This window comes from Colobus angolensis, unplaced genomic scaffold, assembly GCF_000951035.1.
Source record: "Colobus angolensis palliatus isolate OR3802 unplaced genomic scaffold, Cang.pa_1.0 Scaffold7, whole genome shotgun sequence".
NCBI classification, from domain to species: domain Eukaryota; kingdom Metazoa; phylum Chordata; class Mammalia; order Primates; family Cercopithecidae; genus Colobus; species Colobus angolensis.
The window spans coordinates 26,336,642-26,344,129 of record NW_012120709.1 but is presented as its reverse complement, the minus strand read 5'-3'; the positions used below and the strand labels follow the sequence as shown (position 1 = coordinate 26,344,129).

At 46.2% G+C, this 7,488-nt stretch overlaps 1 pseudogene across 1 annotated transcript; it reads left to right on the top strand.

Moving 5' to 3' along the window:
* The first annotated feature begins 2,573 nt into the window (after positions 1-2,573).
* Positions 2,574-3,663, top strand: LOC105501132 (annotated as a pseudogene). The gene has a single exon (XR_001000142.1). The product of XR_001000142.1 is annotated as a spliceosome RNA helicase DDX39B pseudogene (transcript).
* Positions 3,664-7,488: the final 3,825 nt, after the last annotated feature.

The following is a 7,488-nucleotide window of genomic DNA, read 5'->3' as shown; positions in this document are numbered from 1 at the left end:
ACCAGCAGATTTAGACCAACTTTTAAAAATCAGGAAATTTAGCTTCTCTTGAAAGATCAGAGGTTCTGATAACACTGAGCCCTGATACCAGGAGGTAACAATTGGCTGGAGTTGAGAAGCAGCCATCCCTGAGAAGCAAGTTCTCTTCAGGAGCTGCATTTACCACCATTCAGGCAACAAACGAATTTGCACTTATTCTGCCCACTTCACTTAATTACTGCCTGACCGTGTAAGAATTTAATTTTTCAGTCCTTGACCTAGAGAAAAGACAGTGTGTCATTCCGATCCCTAGGAGTTTCCAAGACTGAGACAGACAGCACACAGTCAGTAGAGCAAGAGATCAGAGAGGCAGGACCTCTCGGAGGCTCCTACTGACCCTGGAGGAATGTGCCACAGGGTCCGCCCGGCCCCTCCCCGGGTTTTTGGCAAGGCCTCCCTGCCTAGGCCAGGTGACTGTGTCTAATACAACCAGGCCATTTCCTGTCATACCAACCTCGGGCAAATCATTTAACATCTCTAAGCCTCTATTTTCTCATCCGTAAAATGAGAATGGTCATAGTTCCAGATCCGTAGAATTGTTGTGAAGTTAAATGAGGTAATGGATGAAAAAGCCCTAGCATAACATCCTGTAGATAACAGGGGTGTCTGCTGCTTCTCCCTGCCCTGCCTACTCTCACCCTCCCTGGGTGCCCTAAGTACCAGAGACTGCAAGGACCAGAGTCACCATCATACTCTTTGAAGAACAGATGATGAAACCAAGGCCCAGAGAGAGGGCGTTTCCCCTAGTTGCTGCAGTGTGAGCATCCACCCTTGGTCCAATGACACAAATCTGTCCAGGCCAACTTAGGCTCAAAGAAGGGACCAATCATAGCCAGGACTGAGGTGAGGTAGGCGGGAAGGCTTCCTGGAGGTGGCAAACTCTAAGCAGGATTTGAAAGGAAATGTGGAATTCAGATTGGCAAGGAAAGGGGTTTTCTTGTATGCTGCTCCCCATAACCCACACTTTGAGACCCCAAAACTGAAAGCATTTTACTGTCTTTGAGCTCCAAACAATAGTCCCTAATCCCATCCTTACCCAACTGCCCTGTCCCAACAAATGGACTCAAAATACCCTTACCTGCCCGGCTAGTTCTAATTAGAACTAGGAGACAGATAGACAGACAGACAGACAGACAGACACACACACACACACACACACACACACACACACACAGAGAGAGAGAGAGGTTTGTCTTCTCCTCTTGTGGGGTCCTTACACCACCAGCTCATTTTTACCGTGGAGAATCCCCAAACTGATACAAACTCAAGACATTCCATATCAGAATTAAATTTTCTCTAAGGCAGTGATCAAAGCAATCTTATTTACCAAGGAAATTAAGAGGGCTCCAGAAGGAATTGCCATCTAGAACCAAACTCATCAAACTCAGGTGCTTTCCTTTGTTTTTTTCTAATGAGTTTTAAGCTGGGCTCCCCTTGGGACACGGAGTAAAGCCTGCTGCTTCCTGAAGTTCCTTCCTTCCCACTTCCTACCACTCCTCGGCCAGGCTCTCAGGACCCTGTCAGTCAACCCACCCTCTCCCTGCACCTCCAAGAGAGCACTCCTCATCTTCCCGACTTCTCCTTGGGCTGCAGTCTCCTTACCATCTCCTCGACTGCTGCAGCTGCTACCACCAACATGCACACACACACACACACATGCACACACACACATGCACACACACACATGCATGCACACACACTGTTGTCGCCACTCGTGGGGTTCTCTCTCTGCCTTTGTGGCAATATGGCTTCCCTCTTCCCTTCCACTGGAACCACTGTGGCCCAAGCCATGGTCACTTTTCTGTCCTCATCTTCTCTGACCTCTCAGTGACTTTTGACCTAAGAGAACCCCCTTCCTTCTGGAAACACTCTCTCTTCTGGGCTTCCGTAACCTCTACTGACCTGGTTCTCCCCTCTCCAACTCCTTCTCAATCCCGTTGTCAGACATCTTTCCCTGACTTCAAAATGCTGGAACAGGAGGTTCTCGGGCTAGCAGTTTCACCACATCCTCACCAACACTGCGTCTGATTTTTATTTTAAAAAATCTTTGCTAATCTGAAGGCAAAATACTGTTTTGTTATTTAAATTTCTATTTCTTTCCTGTAAGATGACTCGCTAGGGCCTTGTCGTAGGCCATAGTAAAAAGTTTGGGGTTTCTTCAAAACTCCAACAGAGGAGTAGCATAATTCAATTTTCACCTTCACAACTCCCTCTGGCTGGCGAGAGGAGGCTGAACTGAAAGGAGACAAGGACAGCAGTGCCAGCAAGAGAGGACAGTCACGTTGGCTAGGGAGGCAGTGCAGGGCTGAGAAACGGAGGGACCTGCATGGGCTGGTGGCAAGGGTGTTGGAATGAGGGGAGGGGGAATCAGGGATGACCTTGGGTTTTCAACCTGAGTAACCAGAAGAGTATTAACAGCTACCACTTACAGGGGATGGCCGTGCATGAGATGCTGCTGCACAGGTTATGCAGGTTTTCATCCGCTTCTCCTCCATTCTGGGGATTAGGCACTGTTGGTTTCCCAAGCCATGGTCGGTTCTCTAAATACATGCCCAGTGTCAAGGTTGTTGTGTTTTTTGGTGGTCTGTCTATCAAGAAGGATGAAGAGGTGCTGAAGAAGAACTGCCTACATATCATCGTGGGGACTGTAGGCTGTATCCTAGCCCTGGCTCGAAATAAAGCCTCAACCTCAAACACATTAAACACTTTATTTCGAATGAATGTGATAAGATGTTTGAACAGCTCAACATGTGTCAGGATGCCCAGGAAACTTTTTGCATGACCGAACAATGAGAAGCCGGTCATGATGTTCAGGGCTACCTTGAGCAAAGAGATCCGTCCAATCTGCCACAAGTTCATGCAAGATCCAATGGAGATCTTTGTGGATAATGAGGTGAAGTTGATGCTGCATGGGTTGCAGCAGTACTACATGAAACTGAAGGACAACCAGAAGAACTGGAAGCTCTTTGACCTTCTGAATGTCCTTGAGTTCAACCAGCTGAGGATCTTTGTGAAGTGTGTGCAGCAGCACATTGCCTTGGCCCAGCTACTGGTGGAGCAGAACTTCCCAGCCATTGCCATCCACCGTGGGATGCCCCAGGGGCAGAGGCTTTATCAGTACCAGCAGTTTAAATATTTTCAGTGGTGAATTCTTGTGGCTACCAACCTACTTGGCTGAGGAACGGACATTGAGAGGGTGAACATTGCTTTTAATTATGACATGCCTGAGGATTCTAACAGCTACCTGCATTGGGTGGCCAGAGCCAGCCGGTTTGGCACTAAGGGCTTGGCTATCACATTTGTGTCCGATGAGAATGATGCCAAGATCCTCAACGACATGCAGGCTCACTTTGAGGTCAATCGTAGTGAGTTGACTGATGAGAGAGACATCTCCTCCTACTCTGAACGACATGGTAGAAGACTCCCCCACTGCAAAATGTGACCATCTGTCCTTCAGGAAAGGACACATCAGGGTAGGGGTGAAGGAGACACCAGTGGCCCCACCCGTGACAGCTCTCACCCCATGGCTTCCTTCTTTTGCCTCATCACCCCTCCTGAACCCCCATTTCTGATTTGTCAGAATGTTTTTTAACAAAAGACAAAATATATATGTATATATAATATTATATATTATACTTATTTATTATGTGCTATATAATATACATATATGTTTACTATATTCATATTACATACTATAAATATATCATAGTTGAGGGCACTGAGCCCAGCAAGGCCATGCCAGAGCCAGAATTCTAACCCCAGCGGTCTGGCTCCAGAATCCACAATCCAGTAGCCACGCTCACCGCCTCTATTGAGAGAGCTGAGCACTTAGTGAGATGGAGAAGACTAGGGGTGGAGGGGGGTGGTCCCAGGGTGGGAACCCCCAGGGTTGGGGCCCAGGCATCTGCATTCTTCAGCCTCCCAGTGGCCTGACCATAGGCAGGCTGTGCATAATACTCCTACTATTGAGGCCTTCCAGAAACATGCAAAGAGGCAGGGGAACAGAGGAGGAAGACCTGAGCTGGTTTTAGGAAGCTTCTTCAAGGGCAGGAGGGTCTTAAACTGAGACGGGGAGCTCTGTCTACAAGGAGATACAGATTTAACACTCACTTTGTCTAACCCTTTCCTCCTCCACACGCCTTCCTTTCCCACTCACACACCTGACCCTTGCCTCTTTGAGAGAGATTTACTTTATTAATTAAAAAATAACTATGCTTTTTTAAATTTTTTTGATGGAGCCTCACTCTGTCGCCCAGGCTGGAGTGCAGTAGTATGATCTCAGCTCACTGTAACCTCTGCCTCCCAGGTTCAAGTGATTCTCCTACCTCAACCTCCCGAGTAGCTGAGATGATAGGCATAAAAAATAACTGTTTTCTTAATTATAAAAGTAGATACTTGTTAGACATTTGAGAAACACTGAAATGTAGGAAAAAATTCAAATAACCCGTAGGTCACCCAGAGAGTTGCCACTGACATTTCCGTGTTTATTTTAGATAGAAAAACATCATTTTTTTCAACCAGTATCATAATATACATTGAATTTGTGTCCTGATATTTTTCACTTAAGGTACAATGTAAACATCTTCTTGTGTTCAATATTCTTCTAAACCAACAATTCCCATAACTACATGGCAGCCCTTGTCTGTGGGCGCCATCATTTAACCAGCCCTCTCGTGGTGAACATTTCTGTTGTTTCCAGGATTTTGTCTCTATAACTAAGCCCGTAATGAATTCCGTGTGTATGTAAACTGCTGCATGCATCTGATTATCTCCTGGAATGGTCTTGCTCATCCTGAGTTTTGTAAGGTGTTTGATGCACGTCCCTTGCCAAAGCCCTCATCCCAGCCCCTGTCACCTCTCACCTTCCCTGCTGCCATAGGCACCCACCTGTCCTTCCTGTTTCCTCTATTAACTACCCCTGGCAAGCCATGGCAAGAGGATTGCTTGAGCTCAGGAAGTTCAAGACTAGCCTGAGCAACATGGCAAAACCCTGTCTCTACAAAAAATACAAAAACTAGCCAAGCATGGTAGCTCACACCTATTGTCCCAGCTACTTGGGAAGCTGAGGTAGGAGGATTGCTTGAGCACAGAAGGCAGAGGTTGCAGTGAGCTGAGATTGCACCACTGCATACCTGGGCGACAGAGTAAAACTCTGTCTCAAAAAAACAAAAATGGTGGAGGTCAGGGGAGAGCATTAGGGAAAAGAGCTAAGTGATGGGTTGATAGGTACAGCAAACCACCATGGCACATGTTTACCTATGTAATGAACCTGCACATCCTGCACATGTACTCTGGAACTTAAAAAAATAATAATTTTTTAAAAAGATGAAAAGATTCTAGAGATCTACTGTACAACATTGTGCATGTTAACAATACTATACTGTATACTTAATATTTTTAAAGAGGGTAGATCTCATGTTATATGTTTTTAAAATAACAATAAATAATAATTTTACAAAACGGCGGCAGTTTAAAAAAAAAAAAAAAGCAGTAAGTGCAGACTGTGTGTGCTGCCTCTGCTGAAAACCTAGGAGGGCCCCCAGCACCCCAGGCAGGTCAGCATTTGCAATGCATCACCCACCCGCCAATTTCTTCTACTGCTTCCCGCCATGCTCTCCTCACCCACTCTGCCTCTCTGGCCTCTTCTCAGCTCACCAAAAATCTCTGCCACTGCAAGACCCTTGCACATGCTGTTACATCTGCCAGTGCCATCTTGTTCTCCTCCTGTGGCTTGTTTCCTCTCTAGCATTTGTGACTCAGCTCAAAGCCACCTTCTTGGAAAAGCCTTCACTGACCTCCCTTAACTCACCCTCTCCCCTCAGCTGTGTGTGTGTGTGTGTGTGTGTGTGTGTGTGTAAGGCTTTTTTTTTTTTTTTTTGAGATGGAGTCTTGCTTTGTTGCCCAGCCTGGAGTGCAGTGGCACAACCTCTACCTCCCGGGTTCAAGCGATTTTCCTGCCTCAACTTCCTGAGTGGCTGGGACTACAGGTGTGCACCACCAGGCCCAGCTAATTTTTGTATTTGTAATAGAGACAGAGTTTTGTCACGTTGGCCAGGCTGGTCTCGAACTCCTGATATCAGACGATCTGCCTGCCTTGACCTCCCAAAGTGCTGGGATTACAGGCTTGAGCCCCCACACCCGGATCCTTTCTAAGGCTCTTTACATTTTGTAAATATTTAGTTGCATTTTGATGTGTTAATTTCAAGTTTCCCCTGATAAATGGCACTCTCTGTGGGGGCAAGGACTTAGTTTCAGTCAATGCTATCCTCCCAGGTTCTAACCTAGTGCTTGTCAAAAAGTAGGTTCTCAGAAAATATCATCCAATTGTCTTCCAAAAAGGTTGCACTCACCTACCCTTCCGCCAGCAATGCATGAGAATGCAATTTCACTAAATCCTCACCAGCACCAGGCATGATGCTTTAAAAACAATTTTTGCTAATCTGATGGCAAAAATAATAGTTGATTATTTAGATTTGCATTATTTTGACTATTAGTGAGGTTGAACATTTTTAATGTTTACCAGTCTTCTTTTGTGATCAATAATAAAAAGGCCTGTTCATGACCTCATTCATAAAGCTGTTCCAGAAAAGGGCCTCAGCTTCTGAACTCTTCTAGAAGTAAGCATTTATTCCTGAAGTCTAACCTCAATCCTTCCTGCTGTTGTTTCCTTTTTTCGCTTCCTCTTAATGAGCTCCTTGTGGGGCTGGCGAGAAAGCACGTAAGTGCCCTGTCACTGGGCATCCCTCTCCTGCCTCTTCTGCCCAGTGTTGGGGAGCAAAGCATGCATGTGTCCCCCTCCCTATGCCCCCAAGCTCTGAGCGGCAAATTAAATGATTCGATTCGAGAAGACAGGCTGCTCTGGTGAGATGCAATCATCTCTGACTAAAATCTCTTTCTCAGATATATAATGGTCTAATCAATATTAATAGAGAGGCTTATCTGTTTTCCTCATCTCCCATGTCCTTAAGAGTAGATAAAATGCTTGTAAAATAGGGTCCTATTCAGCATATACTGATTGCTTCCAAAACGCATTTTCTCAAGATCTGTCATCAAGTGAGAGTCATTACTGAGCAGCTAGGCCCAGCACCACCGTTGACAAATTTGGGGAAGATTCTTTGATTATTTGGCCCAACAGGTGATTTAAGGGCTGCAACTTCTTTGGCTTCCAAATTTGTTCTTGTCTGTCCTACAGGGGGATCTTGGAAGCTGGTGGAGTTTTAGATAAATGCAGGTTGAGAGGAGGAGAGGCTGAGGGGCAGGCTCTGGAACTGACGTGCCATCTTGCCTTCTTGAGAGGAGACCACGGGGCCTTGGGAGGTGAGTAAGTGCCCTGTCCCTGGCGGTAAGGAAGGAGCAGTGGGCAGACACTCCTGGCATCCCATATCGGAGGCCCATCTCCACAGGGAGGAGAAGCCAGAAGAGGACAGGGAAGCTTCAGAATGTGGGCAG